Source organism: Carassius auratus, unplaced genomic scaffold (assembly GCF_003368295.1).
Source record: "Carassius auratus strain Wakin unplaced genomic scaffold, ASM336829v1 scaf_tig00013133, whole genome shotgun sequence".
Lineage (NCBI taxonomy): Eukaryota > Metazoa > Chordata > Actinopteri > Cypriniformes > Cyprinidae > Carassius > Carassius auratus.
Genome location: NW_020524366.1, coordinates 962 through 18429, shown reverse-complemented (window position 1 = coordinate 18429; position 17468 = coordinate 962). Strand labels below are relative to the sequence as shown.

The 17468-nt window shown below is 36.3% G+C and overlaps 1 pseudogene; it reads left to right on the top strand.

Moving 5' to 3' along the window:
* The first annotated feature begins 6296 nt into the window (after positions 1 to 6296).
* On the top strand, positions 6297 to 16024 carry LOC113073876 (protein-tyrosine kinase 2-beta-like; annotated as a pseudogene).
* The last annotated feature ends 1444 nt before the right edge of the window (positions 16025 to 17468 follow it).

The following is a 17468-nucleotide window of genomic DNA, read 5'->3' as shown; positions in this document are numbered from 1 at the left end:
TGCACATCTCTGCTTTTGACATAGGCTTATCAGATGTTTTCTTCCGTCCGTTGCTTTATCACTGTCAATCATAGCATTGACTCGCAGAACAATTTATCGACATCTTTAATTTTTTTACACTCTCATGTAAATGGACATTTAGTCCTCTTAGACATTATGTAGAGAAACCGATCATAGGGTACTACCCATTATAGCAGTGTTGAATGGAAATGACTGAGCTGGCTTATCTAAAAATGGAAAGTAAACGGGCATATAGTCAATTGCCTGCTATGACTATTAATAGTTTTCATATGACATATCACCCTTACAGAGACACCCACATGAAGGGTAAAACAAGGCTTTCCTTCACTGACTGCCAGCTATTATATTTGAGGTTTGCATTAAGACACTGATATTTAAAAGCAAACTTAAGTACACACCTTATTAATGATGCAGACTTTGTACAGGCAAGCAGATAAACCCAGAATCTAAACACAATTGCAAAGTTTCACATTAAATGTTTTCTCACAGAAAACCATTATAAAGAAAAACATATTCCTAGCTTGTCTGCTTGCCTGTAAGAAGCAAGCATCATCAATAAAGGGTTTACTGAATTTGATCTTTTAATATCAATGTTTAAATGGGTCTTTCATTTTAGAACGTCACATATTGCGGCAGGTGTTTTATATGTATTTGAAATGGCCAAAACTTGCATTTTGATCACATATCTTTGTTGTTGTTTTTCTTTTAAGAGATGATGTAAATATTTGTGGATTGGAAACAAAAGTTAAATTGACAGGTTTAGGGCATGTGACTGAAAACTATGAATATGCTAGGTAGCACTGGCCCTGCTATAACCTCGGTTTCCCAAGGGAATAAGCAAGGGACCTCGAGTTCAGAACATTTGTTGCAGCTATTTTAAGATTATTTGTGGGGAAGAATTTCATCAAAAGAAAAGAAAAGTAGTGACTTTTATCACTTTTAAATCAAGAAAATGCATCAGTAAGCACATTCCAATTTGCTTAGGTGTCAAGACTTCATAGCAAACATGCAAAGACAGCATGAAAAAGTGGGTAAATTCACATTAACACACAGGCTGACAGTATTGCATGAGTAAGTGCTGAGGAAAGTACATTAAGAATGAAATATTGAATGGCCTTTGCCAATGTTTGTGCACTGGGAAATGTTTGTGTGGTCATAATGTTGATTTACATGACAACTTGCAAAACTCACAAAGCTTGCAGCAAAAAGCATAAGACCCAGGTAAAATGTAGGTGCGTGTTTGCATATGCATGTGGGAAAAATAAGAATTTGAGGTCCTGCAAATAAACAATATTTACTGACACATTGCAAGGAGAATATTTCCAGTATCTTGGCTGTCATATAAACTAACTAATTGCCCGGTTCTGCCAAGGCAACATGCAATTTCATTCTTCTCTCTAACGAAAAGCAAATTAACTGGGTGAGCAGTCTCCAGTTTTAACAAACAGCCTAACCAGTGGAAATGGACATTGTTTTTATTCTCTGTATAACTTGTCAAGGTTCATGTTTTTTAGCCATCTGATATAATTTCCTTCCAGTGAATAATAATGCTGTACCACAATATGTCTTTTGTGTGTGTGTGTGTGTATGTGTAGGGGGCACAAGTTTGAGCTACACTGTAGTAATTTTATTTAATTATTTTAGAGTCTAAATATTAGTTATTATCAGTTAATTGCTAACTTTATATGTCCACAATGATAAAGCTTTTTTTTTTTTCCTGTATCTCTCATTTTCCTCTCCCAGGGACTCTCATACAGTACAGTAGCAGATCAATATTGTTTCCCTCCTTAATTTTTAAAGATGTCAATTCACCTTAAACTTTAATGCAGTTTAATTGCAGTGGGAGAGTCTAGAAACTGTCGTCTGTGAAAGTAATCATTCTATTTTGAGTGCTTTCCATTTGTTTACCCCTCAGAGTGCAAACAGAAGGCTGAGAAAGGTCAGGAACCATCGCTGAGATCTCCGGTAGACTCTGATTGTGTTTGTATGAATGGAACAGTGGATAAAATTGAAGATAGAGAGGTTTTTGAATGCTTCAAAAAACTGTCCCGCTGACTTAAGGGCTCTCCCCACCCCTATAACTGGAGTGAAAGAAGAGCTGAAGAAGAAAAATGAAGATGATGTTGAGAGAGACTCATAGATAAATGATAGAAAGAAGAAGACCAGAGGAGAATCAGCTTTGAGTTGTTAGCATATTATACAATAATTTAGACTTTGAAGCTTTGAGGGGCTCAATATTTTGAAGACATTTAGGAAAAAAAGATACTTTTCTGATGCAAGTTGATCAAATGTCAACTAAAGAGTTTTTAAATTAAATCCTAAAGGTGTGGTAACATTAGCAACATTAGCAAAATTCAGCAAATATTTGCTGGCAAGAAAGGTCCATTGATCACAAATCTCACACAGAAGTCACTTTAAGCAGCGTTCTTTTTGGTCAACATGGCAAATTCGACTAATTAGATTAAAAAGGTATTAATTAAAAACTGCTTTGTATTCAATTATACAGAAAAGAAAGAAAATGGCACGAAGGGGGTGGAAACTTAAAAAAGCCTTCTCTGAAACTTGCCAAGCTTTATGTAATTGCCTTACATAATTGCCATGGTGTTGTTATGGTGGTCCTGAATGTCAGACATACTGTCATCATTATCAAGCAATTAAAATTCATCATTCATTATAATCTTAAAAAACAAATGAATAGCTTTCATCTCAGAGGTTTGACATCTTTAAACAAAGACATGGTACATAAAAATTTACAATCAACAGTTATGAACAACGGCCCAGAAACAGATTGTAAGTTCAGTTTATGTTAGACAAGAAACATAGTCAGTGAAAAAAGTCACATGGTCTCACAGTATACAGGCTAAGAAGTGAAATAAACAGAAGTACACTTTCTTAAGAATTGCACCTCCAGAAACACACACTTGGGCCCTAGTGTTCTGGAGGGACAGGCATTCTAAGCTGATACACATCAGTGCATTTCAAGTCCCCTGTGTATGTGTGTGTGTGTCTCAAGGCATGACTGTGACGGGACTCACTGAGTCTCTCAGCCATATTCCCTCTACAGTCTCTGAGTCCCCTGTCCCAGAAGTCCGTCTACTCCGTCCAGACAGCCAACAGTAGATAAAACCAGTTTATATCTAGGAACTGGTTTGGAAAGGTTAGAGGTTTGCCAACTGTTTGTTTATACTTTGCCTTTGTGAAAATGGCTGAGGGCAGTGCAATTTCTTGCATGCCTTGCTCCAAATTCAAGTAAGGGCCTGTCTCTTTCTTTCGGTTATATCTGGTTTGAATACTTTCTACTAAAGTTTTTATCTTCACCCTCTGTATATCTCTGCCTGTCAATCTCTTTTTGTCCTTTACTTTCTCCCACTAGCTGTTGTGCCAGGTGCAGTTGTGACTCTGTACAGTGAAGCAATGTCTCCAGAATTACTTTAAATGTGCAAAACAGCAACACACGTAATCTGCCATGAACAGCAGGGAAAAGGGATTTCACTCTGTATCTAATTTCCGCTAACATTAATGTGGCTTGGTGTGCTAAATGTTATCTCAGTGTGAACTGTCTGTCCATAGGCATCCTTAATAACGGGGACCTGTCAGCACCTCTTTTTACCAACTGATCTTGCCCCTACACTTATGGCAAATAGTGGAAACTGACGAGCAGAGGTTTCTGTTTTGTTAGTGCATAGTGTAATGAATGGTTACCATGTGCTGGAATTCCAGAAAACCAGAACAAGTCATATTGAAAGAAAAAGAGTTGCCCCATACTTGTTTGTAAATCCACAAAAGTCCAGGACTAAGATTTTTAAGAAGTCTCTTAGGCTCACCAAAACTGAATTTAAAATAAAAAAATACAGTAAAATCAGTAACATTATTAAACATTATTACAAGCATCCAGCCCAGTCCAGTTTGTGTGTGTGTGTGTTTTGGCTTTTTTACAGAAATGTATGTTTTCAGCAAGGATTCATTGAATTGATCAAAGTCACATTTTGAAGTACATAACTAATTATTGTGTAATTAGTATGATAGTTAATATGAATAATTATTATAAATATTAACTGTCCACCTCTATTTTCAGGTTTATGCAACTACACAGATGGCAGATGATGTGATTGTGTAGCTTCATTATTCCATTGATGCTTTACTCTTAAATGCACATGTGAGTGTGTGTGTGTGCGTGCGTGTGTGTGTGTGTGTGTATGTGTGCTTGCTCACAAGCTCAATGTCACTGTAATGAATTCTAATTTAATTATGACATAGGAGTCCCAGCACAGCCCACTTGGCCCTCATGGTACAGTGAGAAGCAGCAGTAATAGCCAGCCTGCACTCTGATAAGCAGCAAAGCAGTAATTGGGATGTCATAAGCCACAGGTGGGATGCCTTCCTACATTTTTCTGAGCAATGTTGGATGAGCTATACCTGACTTTAATTAAAATGAGCTGCTTCAGGAAGAGCTCGCTAGTTTGCTTGCGAATCAGTACATTTACTACTTAATCATACAGAATCTCATGTACCATCATGTGTGAATGTGTTTATTCAACATTTATGATCCTGATCCTAACCAGGGTTATTTCAATTAACTAAAAGTAAAACAATTAAAAAGATTTCAGTATATAAAATAAAATAAAATGTAACTTTTTTTTCCCCTTTTTTTTACCTATATGTTAAGGCAATATTTTTCATACTTTCATACTTTTTCTACTAGTATAGTTTAGTTAACATGGTTTAACAAAAAAAAAAAAAAAAAAAAATTCAAAATGGGTTATATGAAACTAAAACTGAAATAAAAACTATATAGACATATTAAAAAAAAATCATATAAAATACACTCAATTAAATTACTATTCTATTATACTAAAAAATTATGGAGGACGAATAAGAGAGAGTGTTTGCATAGTTAAATGACTGCTCAATCCATTTCTGCCAATGTGGTGACAGAAAGACAGCAAAAAGAGCAATAGGTGTGACCATCAATATAATGAGCATTTAAATTTAACCCATTAATGCTTAACAGCTGGAATTTTTTTCTTCGTTGAGTTACTGCCATGCACAACCTTTGGTGTAGGAATAGTTTTAATTTCGCAGTCATTATATCGTCAGACACAGATCAAAGATCAAAGAATGATACATTTAAAACTGTGGGACAAAAATATTCATAATGTAGAATAAAGGTAGCCTAAGTGAAGCAGGAAGCTCTGTAAAATGAGTCTGCCCTTGATGTGCATGTCTATTGTGATTCTTCTGCACATTAAACAGTCTGATTATTAACGACTGATCAGTGTGACTTCCATCTGCCCACAGCACTGGAGTTCCTCACGCAAGCTTCATTCATCCTGAAGGGCTCAAGCTGTCAGAAATAAGTTTGAAGTCCATGCAAATACCGTGACCAGGAAATTAACCATATTGTCATTTTTCTAGACACTGCACAAAGAATTATGTTCAGCTTCTTTCTTTTTTTCATCAAAAAGGATGAAAGTGTTTTCCAGTGTTGCTGTGAATATACTGCCATCTACTGAGGCAAACAGATTGTGGTTCAATGACTAATTCAAGTTTGCTGCAGAAATTTGTGTATTTATTCACAGACATTACTTAGTAATGAACTAACATAAAACCCAAACAGTTCCAGTGGTTCTGGTGGCTGAGCGGCATTCCAAGAGTGCTGATGACAGTGCTGTTTCAGTATTATTTATGAACAATTTATTAATATTTGGAAAGTTGTATTTATTTATTATACTTTGTTATGTGCTTTTGTAATCTATATTATTTTATATTTCTATTCTATAGCTTATTTATTTTTGTACTTACTCATATTTATTTCATTTTTTAAAAAAATTATACATTTAAAGTTTTTTAAGTTTAACTTTCTCACCTAACATTTATTTAATTTACTATTTACCATTTTTTATATAGTTTTAATTTTTTTAACAATAACAACACAAGACAAAGGTGGAATTTAATATCAATCAATGCTAATAATGTTAGACGCTAAAGTAAAAAATAAAAAACGTTGTTCTTCCTTGTTCATCTTATTCAAATGTGTTACGTAAAAATACATTGCACATCACTAATTATTATTTGATGAGGCTACAGTGTAAACAATCACAAAGTAACGTAAAGTAGGCTAAGTTATTTATAGTTCAGGTAATTACCATAGACAGTAAAAGAAGGTAACTACTGACTTTTTGCGTCACCTTAAAGGGCAAAGTCTAAAATAGCTGTTCGTTATTGGTGGTGACCGTTTGCTCTCACCTAATGAAAAAGAAGTGCACTCGACTCGAGGGAGTGGCTTCAGCAGCCGTCTCTCTGTCTACCTGAGTCTGAGTCTGAGTCTGAGAGCTGGACTTTGACTGGGGAACTTGGAGGAAATAGGGAAAAAACCAAGACCACAACTTCGCAAGGTTAGTGGGCAATATAACGTAATTGAACACAGTGGTGGGCGAAACATCGCACTAGCTGTATTTTACACGAATAGGCTAGTCACACCAATTTGTTAATCAAATAGTTCGCTTAACGTTACTCATTAAATCACAAAACGTGCAATGTATACAAGAAGGATAAAAAAACGTAGTAATATGTCGATATAATATTACTTATAAGACATAACTTTATATTAAAACTCTTTTGACGTGCTTATATATATGTAGGCAATCAATATGTGTGTGTTTTGGAAGGGCAAGTCTCCGCTGGTACATTTATGTGCACGCGCATTCCAGTGTCTCCATAGCTGCGCACGAAACCTACTATCTAGGAATTATTAGTGCGGTCTGCCTTGGTGCTTATTTCGTCTTTAGAGGGGTTTAAGGTTGTCAGTTTCTGAATTAAGTGTTTCATGCTTTTGTTAAATGACAACTGGAAGACAATACATTACCTTTGTACTTTATATTTTATGGGTGAGGAGGATTATGTTTCATGGAAACCGCATACAATTATATATTTAAAAGCTAAGCATTATTTAGGTTCATGGGGGAAATCATCTAGAATCTCAACTTTTAAAAACTTCAGCAACAGAACACAAGAGTGTCTTTCCATATTTATTTGTTGTTTGCTTCCTGGACTTAGTCAGGAAATATGTTTAAAAATATGGAACTATACATAATTTAATTAGCCTGCTTATAAATATCTGATAATAATAATAATAATTAAAAAACATGTTAGACACATAAAAATAACTAACATTCAAATACTTTTTCCAGGTAAACAAAAATCTGTTTTCATAGGGCTCCTCCCTTGTTCTAGTCCTGCTTTCCTTGGGTGCTTTGTAGCTTGGAGCTGCTGTTTGCTTGCAAAAACTGAGGTCAAATCCCACCTACTTGTTATCTAGAATGGATTAACTATTTCAGAACATCTAAGTCAAGTCATTCTGGTCTGATGTTTTTTAAATCTTTTTTTTTTTTTTTTTTTTTTTTTACTATCCTAACTTTAAAAGCAATTTCCGCTTTAGTCAAGTGTGACACAACTTTAGCCCTGTGTAAACAAATGATTAGTCACTTAAAATTAAGACTTGAAACTGAAACCAAATAAAGCTGACACATTTATTTTTGCCATTCATGGAAAATTTTAAAATCGTAACAATAAGGGATTATAGTTAATCTCACGGTATTTAACACATGGAGTCATGCCTTAAAAAGGACGTGTAACCTTACCTCTAGGAATTCATTGCCTCAGGCAAACAACACAACAAGATAGGCACTACATACAGTTCTAAACCTCATTTATACTAGCATCTTGCTGCGCATTTAGAATTTATGTCAAACACTCTCTGATCATTTTATAATAACAGTGTGTGACACCACACTGCACATCAGTCCATATTGTATCAGATTTGCATTTCAGTAAGTGCAATCACATGCGTGTGAGGACAGAGAGATTATTTATGATTATAAATTATAATTATAATTATTTGAGCACAGAAACACAACCAGTGTGAGCAAATTTTGGTCTAATGGATGTTTTGAAGTAAGTGAAAGTTATGTGTGACGGCTTTTTAATCTGGAATGTTTTTTTTTTTAGAGTGTCTTATAGAAATACACAGTATACGGGTACCATATATTAGTTATCAGATGATTTTAGAGTTTTTTAATTTATTATAACCGTTGATATTGTATATATAATTGTTCACGCTAATTTCCCTTATTTTTATGTGTATATCATGCTGTAAATTACAATGATGTCATGCATAACTTCATTTTTTTTACACTTTTAAAAATGACTGCATTTTATTTGTAATTTATTTAGACAAAACACTAAAAGTGTAAAAAAAAAAAAAAAAAGTATTATAAACCATTGCCATTAATGCCATTAATAGAAAATGCCTTAGCACATGGTTCAACTAACTATAAAAAACCCTGTTCTTGTGTTTCCAAACTGGCCTTCCTACCAGATGAGATGATTGTGTAATGGTGTGTGGATATCTTTGAGGACATGGCGAGTGATGCAAGCACCCTTTCCTGGAACGTTCCCACCCAGGACTGGGATGGGGGCATCAAAAGTCCTGACTTTGGACCTGTTGGAGATGGCGGTCCTGTGAAGATCATGAAAGTGTGCTTCAGCAGCAGCAGCAACCTTAGCAGAAACTTCAAACTAGTCAAATGTGACAGCTCATGGCAGATCAAGGTATACATACCCTACTGCTATGAAGTTTTTATTTTTATTTTTTATGTTTTAAGTGTGTTATGTTCTCCAAGGCTGTATGTATTTAATAAAAAATGGCAGTTAAAAAAATGCAATGATAATCCATGGTTCTCAACTGCCTTAAGTGATCTTATTCAAGAGCGGGATGCACCATGGGCTAAGGCTAGACAAACAAATTTAAATTCTGATTGGTGTGCACAAGAAGTGTATAGTTGGAATTAGAAAGGCTACTTTCTTGATTAAACTACGGAAAATTTGACAAACCCTAGGAAGTTATGGTGAAATATTACATTTCTAACTGGTAAAAAAAAAAAAAATTACAGTTACAATTACTTGTATAATGACAGATTCTACCAAAATTGTAGGACAAAAAAAAAATCCCTTTTTTTTTTTTTTTAAACACGTAATGATATAAACACAGATTTAGAATTCCTGGAATCTGAACATAATTTATGGACGAGAGTTCACTTTTCAAAAAATGACTCTCCATAATTAGATATGAATAAATCGCCAGGTCCTGATCATATTGCCCTGTTGTGTTCAGTCAGATCCTTTGGAGATTGTTAAAGGGGGGGTGAAATGCTCGTTTTCACTCAATATCCTGTTAATCTTGAGTACCTATAGAGTAGTACTGCACCCTTTATAACTCCAAAAAGTCTTTATGTTTATTATATTTATAAGAGAAAGATAGTCTGTACCGATTTTTCCCGGAAAAACACGAGCGCCTAGAGGCGTGACGTGTGGGCGGAGCTAAAGAATCACGAGCGCCAGTAGGCTTTTGAGTTGAGAGCGTTTGGAAGCTGTGACACAGATCCAGAGGCTGAAATTTAACAAGAGCAGCATCAGCAAATGCGTCTCTATGTGGTATGTACTGAAACTGTATATATTTGCTTAGTGGTTTTGGAAAATGACTAAGTTCCACTTTATGTCGTCTTTTTTTTTTTTTTTTTTTAAGCTGTACATGTGTGATAGTGCAGTTTGATGACAACATCGCATGTTTACTTGATGTGCTTACGCGCCGATAGCTAAGTTCACAACACAGAGATATTTGAAGCAGTTTTACTCACCGCATGTGGTTCCAACACACAATCGTGACCCTTTTCCGTTGGGACTGCATTATCCTTAAGAAATAAACGTTCAAATCCGTCGTCAAACTGGGCCTTGTTTGTAAACAAGCATCTTCGAAATGGAGGGAACAAACAAAAACACTTGTACAACTCCGTTGATGCTCTGTAAAAATAAACTCCATCCACTGGTCCCTTAATGCTGTTTCTCTTTTGGTAATCTGTGCAGGGTTGTCTTGCCTTGGCAACCAAAAACACACTTCTTTTGTGACTTTTCGCGATGCTCTCGCTCTGATCAGGCTGTGCTCAGCCTCTCTCTGCTCTGCTCCGGCAGAAGAGCGCGCACTTAGGACCCATATAAGGAAATTCCGCTCCATCTAACGTCACACAGACCCATACTCGAAAAAAACTTTCCGAAACTTGTGACAAACCTGAAGAGTTTTTTTTGGAACAAACATACTCCTTCAAACGTACAACTTAATTTTTGAAACTTTGTCCATGTTTAGCATGGGAATCCAACTCTTTAACAGTGTAAAAAACTCAGTATGCATGAAATAGCATTTCCCTTTAAGAGACTCCCACAAAGATCTGTGTTGAGGCCGTTTTATTCAGTGTATGTATGTATATGTGCATATATATATATATATATATATATATATATATATATATATATATATATATATATATATATATATATATATATATAAGCTGCCTTGATTTAAATATTGATAATTCAAGTTTCCATTTTTATGCAGATGATACTATCGTTTATTCCTCAGCCCCCTCTAAGCAACAATCTGTGGCTCCTTTAAAGTCTGCTTTTTTTTTCATATTATCCAAAATATGTTATGTGTTTTTGAAGCTGTTTTAAATGTTGAAAAAACAATGTATGTGATTTTCAAATTCTAAAATGTATTTTCCGAAAACTCTCTTGTTCTTATGACTTCTCAGGTGAGCCAGATTACATCAGTGTCTGAGTACAAATACTTGATAACACACTATGTTTTGGTTCACACATTAAGTATTTGAGGGGGGGGGGGGGAATTAGGGTTTACTTTAGAAATAAGTTTTGTTTTTCATTCAGTGTGAGGAAGAAATAAGTATCTGCTACTTTTCTACTGTTTCCTGATTATTGTGATGTAGCCTATCAGCATGCCCCCTCTTACCTTCATTTCTCCTTGGTTGCTTGAATCGTGCTGCTCTGAGATTTATAACAGATTGTAAATTTTAAACTCATCATTGTGAACTATACAAAAGAGTTGCATGGCCTTCGAGTATTTGGAGAAAAATGCAATTTAAAGACAATTTGGTAGTTACTCATTACGTTCTAAATAAAATTATAATCTTTGTGTGCTCCTGTCAGAACTGAGCTTGGTAAAACTTAAAATATGCCGCCACTTCAGATTGCAATCTTCTCCAAAAGGAGACGAAGTTACAAAACTTGGTGTGTCATAATTATTTTAAGTATTTACAACGTTATATAGAGAACGAGTTAATAGTGTGTAATTGTTTTTAATAGGTTAAATGTTGGTATGTTTGTTTTGTATTGTATGTCATAACTATGTTGTTTATCTGCAAACTTGGCTACCTATGTTGGCCAGGACAATCCTGTAAAATAAATGTTAATATTAATGAGTTTTTTTTTCCTGGTTAAATAAAGATAATTAATTAATATGCAGTTGGTGCATTTTTTTTATTATTATCAATGTTAAGCACAGATGTGATGCTTAATATTTTTGTGGAGTTCAAAAGAGCAGCATTTATGTGAAATATGAATCTTTTACACTATTCTAAATGTCTCTATTATCATTTTAAATTTCCATTCCTGAGTCTCACTGACCCCAAACTTTTGAATGGTAATCTGTATGATTGGAAAAACTGAATCATGGCATTTCTAGTAATATTATTCCAAATGTTGTAATACCTTGCCTGAACACCTGGTTTTTGCTTATCCATCAGACTATCATCCAGTCTATTCTGATCAGTGGACGTTTGGGCCCGAATGTGCAAAACCCAGGATGCTTTGGGCTGAGACTCAAACACCTCAAATCTGAGGAGTTGCACTGGCTTCATCCAGACCTGACTGTAGGAGAGGTTGAGCAACGCTATGAGAGCCATCACGCCGAGGCAGAGTGGAGGTGAGGGAGGAAGTATATATCAACAATATACTGGCCATTATTTGAATTTTTCATATACGTTTGTGTGTTTTATTTCAGATATGATCTTAGGATTCGTTACATTCCTGCTGATTTCATAAGAAGGTTAAAAGAGGACAGGACGTTCCTTTTGTATTTCTATCAACAGGTCAGCAAACATCTCTAGATTTGAGAGAATTTTTGAGAGTCACATTTTGTTGGTCAGTTCATGTAAATACTGTTCCTCTTCTGCCAGGTGCGCTGTGACTACATGCAGCATCATGCTAGCAAAGTTAGCGATGGCATGGCTCTTCATCTGGGCTGTTTGGAGATCAGGTAAGAAATGGCATAGTCTGTTTGCTTTTATTGATATTGTCTGATTATCCAGTGTAAGTGCTGGACTTCATGCCCAGCAAATGAGTATATATTTCCAGTGCTGTAAATAAACAGAGTTATCCTAGAATTAAAATTAGCACTGTTCAATGACTTAATAATTCAATTTACATTACTCTAGGTAACAAATATTATTGAAATGTGTTGAATTGTGAGGTAATTTCGGAGCATTGCATCACATATGTGGCTTGTTCTATCTTTCAGGAGGTTTTATAAAGACATGAATGCCAAAGGTCTAGAGAAAAAGTCCAACTTTGACTTGCTAGAGTAAGTTCATGTTTTTCATTTGTACATAAGTATTTTTTAAAAGGAGATTTTCTTTTTTTTGCTAATATTGTGGCTTTTTTGTTATTTAGAAAAGATGTTGGTCTGGACCTGTTCTTTCCTAAGAGCCTCATTGATAGTATGAAGGTTAGATTTGTTTTCCACTTATCTGCGGTGCCAGTATTTTATTTAAATTGTATTGATTTCCTGAGTTAAAGTTGAACTTAAATTGTTTGTGTTTGATGTTACTGAGTCACTTCTCCTTTACCAATAATAATATCAACTGCAAACCTTTTGCCAATAAAACCTATGGGGCCAAATTTACTAACAGCTTGCGCCAACGCAAACAGTGTTTTGGCGTTGAAATAGTACTGTCAGGATTGGACAGGCAGGTGTGGACACAGATATTTTTTGTGCCTGACCTTTATGAAAATGCATTTGTAGGAGTTTCCATTTTAGACGCAAAGTTTATGGGAGGAGAGTATTAAAATGAAACATGCAACAAAATGTACTAACATTTCTTCAAAATTCCTGTTATATGCGCCATTATTTAATGCTCCAAAAAATTCCTTAAAGCAGACACAAATTTTGCGCTGCTAGATTGTGCTAGTCATTATGGAAAAGATCTGGCTGTGCCTGTGTTCTTTAATTTTTTTTTTTTTTTGCACTGTAACGCTAATATGCCATGTTTAGTAAATCTGGCCCATAAATTCAGCATGAATTCAGATTTGTTCATATGTAATGTATTTTTAAATGGATGTAGAAAACGTACAGAAGTAAGTGATAATATGCAGCTAGCCAGTCACCACCACAAAATAACCCCCCTCTGGGTGATCAGCACACTGACAAAATAAACTAAAAAAAAATAAAGAATAGGCAGTTAATGAGAGCTTAATACACTGAAATTCTACATCTAAACTGTAATATTTTGTTTTTTACAGCCTAAGCAACTCAGGAAGCTCATCCAGCATACGTTTCAGCAGTATGCATTACTAAGGGAGGACGAGTGTATGATCAAGTTCTTTGAGACCTATGGAGAATTCTCCAGCTTTGATGAGGAAATATTCCCTTGTGAGCTAGTGGTATGTTTCTCAGATTAGGTGTTAAAAAAATGTTGGGGTTTATTCAAAGTGGAAGATATAATGTACTAAATTTAATTTACTAAAGTCCTACTTAATCTACACAGCAAGGTTGGAGTTTAGCAGTGGATTTAGTCATTGGTCCCAAAGGCATTCGGCAACGTACCAAAGCAGATTCCACCGTGAGCAACTTCATACTTTATTTCCAATCTTGTATTTGTTCCTTAATTTAATGCCAGTTGTCAGTCTCCAAATGTTGTTTCAAAGTCATTTTCATTTTCTCTTCCCAGTCTGTCTGCCTTGCTGAATTTAGACAGATCCGAAGTATCAAGTACAACACACAACGTGATGGCAAAACATTGTTACTTATCGAAATTGAGGGTGCAAAACAGGTGAGAACATTCTTGCTTCAGTTTTAGGTTGTTATACTTTATTTCCACAATGCCACTCTTGTATTAAACTAGCCATGAACTTTTCCATTCCTAGAACTTTTCAATCAGTGTGGCGTCTCTGGCCATTGCGGAGAACATGGCTGATCTGATCGATGGCTACTGTAGGTTGCTTAACCACACAGACTCATCTTTGATAGCTGGTCCAAATAAAAGTATATCTCCCAAAGGTAAGGTCCAGTGAATGTACTATATGTCTGTGAATGTCAATAGTCTTCATATAAAGTGGCAATTAAAAGAGTTGCTTGTGAATTGCTTCCAGAGGATGGATCATTGTTTATTTTTACAATTATTGTCATAAATGACTAAAGTTTTCTGAAATGTTGAGACATTATGACAGCTCTCCTCTGATTAATGTGGGTTTGAGGATTGCCATATTTCTCTGTATTGCAAACTGAAATTTATCTTCGATGTCTTAGATGTGCAGTTGCGCAACTCTCTTCCTGAAATTCCCTCCGGGTGAGTACATCAGCATTCCTCTATCTCTGTTTTCTTCTCCTCAGGACTACAAGACAGAATTAATATTAATTGCTATAACTCTAAAGTGATCTCTTATTGAATAATTTACAGAGTGAAATGGAGCTGGACATACATTTTTAGATACTTTATTTCACAGTCCTTAATGCTATTAATTCTTTCCTGCTGTTAGGAAGAAGACAGAAAGCTTCAGATACAGCAGTGAGTATCAGACCCTTCTTTAGATACAATCACAATCAGACACTTAGCTTGATATTTACTGAATTATGATAAATTCACAACATTAGGAAGTTCACCACAAAGTGATAACATCAAATTTATCTTTTAGACTCTGATATATACTGTGAAAATCCCAGATGAAAAGCCGCCACCACCTGGTATGTATGGGAATATTTTTTGAAATAATTTTTTTTTATGTGTTCATGGTCAGTATCACTGTAAAATCATGCACTTAATCATTATTGTTTGTACTGATGTGCTTTCATTATTATTCATGTGTTTCGCAACAGCAAAGGTTGGACTGTTAAGGAAAGACATTATCCTGAAACGTATGCTGGGTGAAGGCTTCTTTGGAGAGGTTCATGAAGGAGTTTATCAGAAAAAGGCAAGCAGTACTAGACATTTGTGATGATGCAATGACAACTAAATAGTTTTTGTAGGTCAGATCTGTTTTTTTTTCTTTTACATTTAGCATAAAGATGTTAGATATCTTAAAATAACCAGGGGTGCATATCATTTTTTCAGCCTGGTTCTCATAAGAGAACCTGGAGATTTGGTTTGGTCCTCACACTGCATATAGCATGATCCATTAAAGGCAACTATAAAAAATTAATTATTAATAATTATGATATTATTACACTTTATTTATTTAGTTTTTTTTTAAATTAAATAATAGTAAATCAACTAAATAATAGTGTGTGATAATATCATTAAAAATTAAAAGCAGTCCTAGTATTAAATACAAATGAATTTATTTTATAGTAAATAAACTTAAAAACAAAATGCTAATATTTACTACTACTTTGTTTGTTTGTCTCTTTAAGAAGAATCTCTTTATGTATTCCAAGTCGCTTTGGAAAAAAGAATCTAAAAATAAATAAACAAAAGCATTTTCATCATATTCAAACTTAAAATCAGCAGGCTTTTATTTTGGCATGTTGCCGGTAAGTAAGTATACGCGCTTCCGGATTTAGCGCTGCTGCTGATTAAAGAGCGTCAGTGGATGAATGTCACAGTTTTTCTCTGTGCTTTGAAACGGTAGGCATAGCCTAGATTTATGCTTTCAGGTTGAAAATAAAACTTATAAAACACCCCTGACAATAACATTGACAAATCTTATCATGAGTGACTTAATTGATCTAATATGATTATCAATATTATTTTTTAATAGAATATTTTTTGTAAATTATATTGGTTAGAATGGGGAGAAGGTCAGTGTTGCGGTGAAGACCTGTAAGGAATGTGCACCTGATGTCAGAGAGAAGTTTGTGGGTGAAGCAGGTACGTGAATGAAAACTCAAGTTAATTATTATAGCCATTGACATAGACTGGTGTTTCTTTAACTTTTGGAACTGTAGACAGCTCACAACATCTTTACTTAAATTATGCACAATAAATATTTTTACGGAGTTACGGAGCCCCACACATGACATGCAAGAAAAATGTCTAAGGTTACGTATGTAACCCTGGTTCCTAGAAGGAATGAGACGCTGCGTCGAGAATGAATGGGGAACGCGTCCAGCGTGATGTCTCTGAATAACTTGTATAATCAGTCCAATGGAAGGGCGAGGCGTCATAGGCGGGTGACGTCAGAGACCAGGAAGCATAAAAGCATGAGTGGCGAAGCCGGTAATCAACCGGTAAACAACACGTCCAATAGCCAAACTTCAGAAGGAGTGAGTCTTGACCCCCAGGAGAGGGGAGATCAGAGGACTCGAGGCTTAGGATAGCATCCTGATCACCGCTTAGCATAAGCTTCTCTGGCTGGAGGCCTCAGTGCACTATGGAGGAAACATGTAACCAGAGGGTTTCTGCCCATTGACTGGCCACCGAGAGGGGAGATGGCCGCCACGTAGACCTTCAGGGTGGAGTGGGTCAGCCCTGTGGAGAGCCTGCAGGAACTCCTGCACTGTACCAACTGGGCAGTTAACTGGGTCGAGCTGGCGGTCTCTGCACCAAGAAGTGAAAAGCTTCCACTTCAAGGCATACAGTTTCCTCATTGAGGGAGCTCTGGATTGGAGAACGGTCTTACAACCTCGGTTGAGAGACAGGAAGCTAAGAGTTGGGCCTCCTCAGAGACCACACCTACAGCCTCTAAGTTCCATGCAGGGGCGCACCCCCCGCCTGCGAGAGGAGATCTCTCCTGGGGGGAACCTCCCATGGAGTGCCGTCAAAAAGAGAAATCAGGCCCAGGAACCATACCCGGCCCGGCCAGAACGGGGCTACTAAAAGCAGCCGAACTCCATCCTGGTGCACTCTCCAACTCTGCTTCATCACCTCGGTTTGAAGCCGCCATTCCCCAGGCCTTGGCCCCTGCCTCAACAGGATGTCTACTCCAATATTAAGATGCCCCAGGAATGTGAACTGCTCTGAGCGAGAGGAATTCATCCTGGGCCCACACAAGGATCTGGTACGCTAGTTGTATAAACGGTGTGAGTGTAGACCTCCTTGTGGTTGATGTAAGAGAACACCGCTGTTTTTGTTGGTGCGCACCAACACATGGTGACCTTTTAGGTCTGGAGAAAATAATGAAGTGGCGCGAAGCACGGCCAGCATCTCCACGCAGTTGATGTGCCATGTAAGATGGCGACCACTCCACAGACCGTGGGCAGGGTGGTCACTCATGACCGTACCCCAGCCGGTGAGGGACGCATCAGTTGCTAGCATCATGTGGTGAAAAGGGCCCTGAGACAAGAACCAAGGCTTCCTCCACATATCCAAGGCACGTAGGGAGCGCCA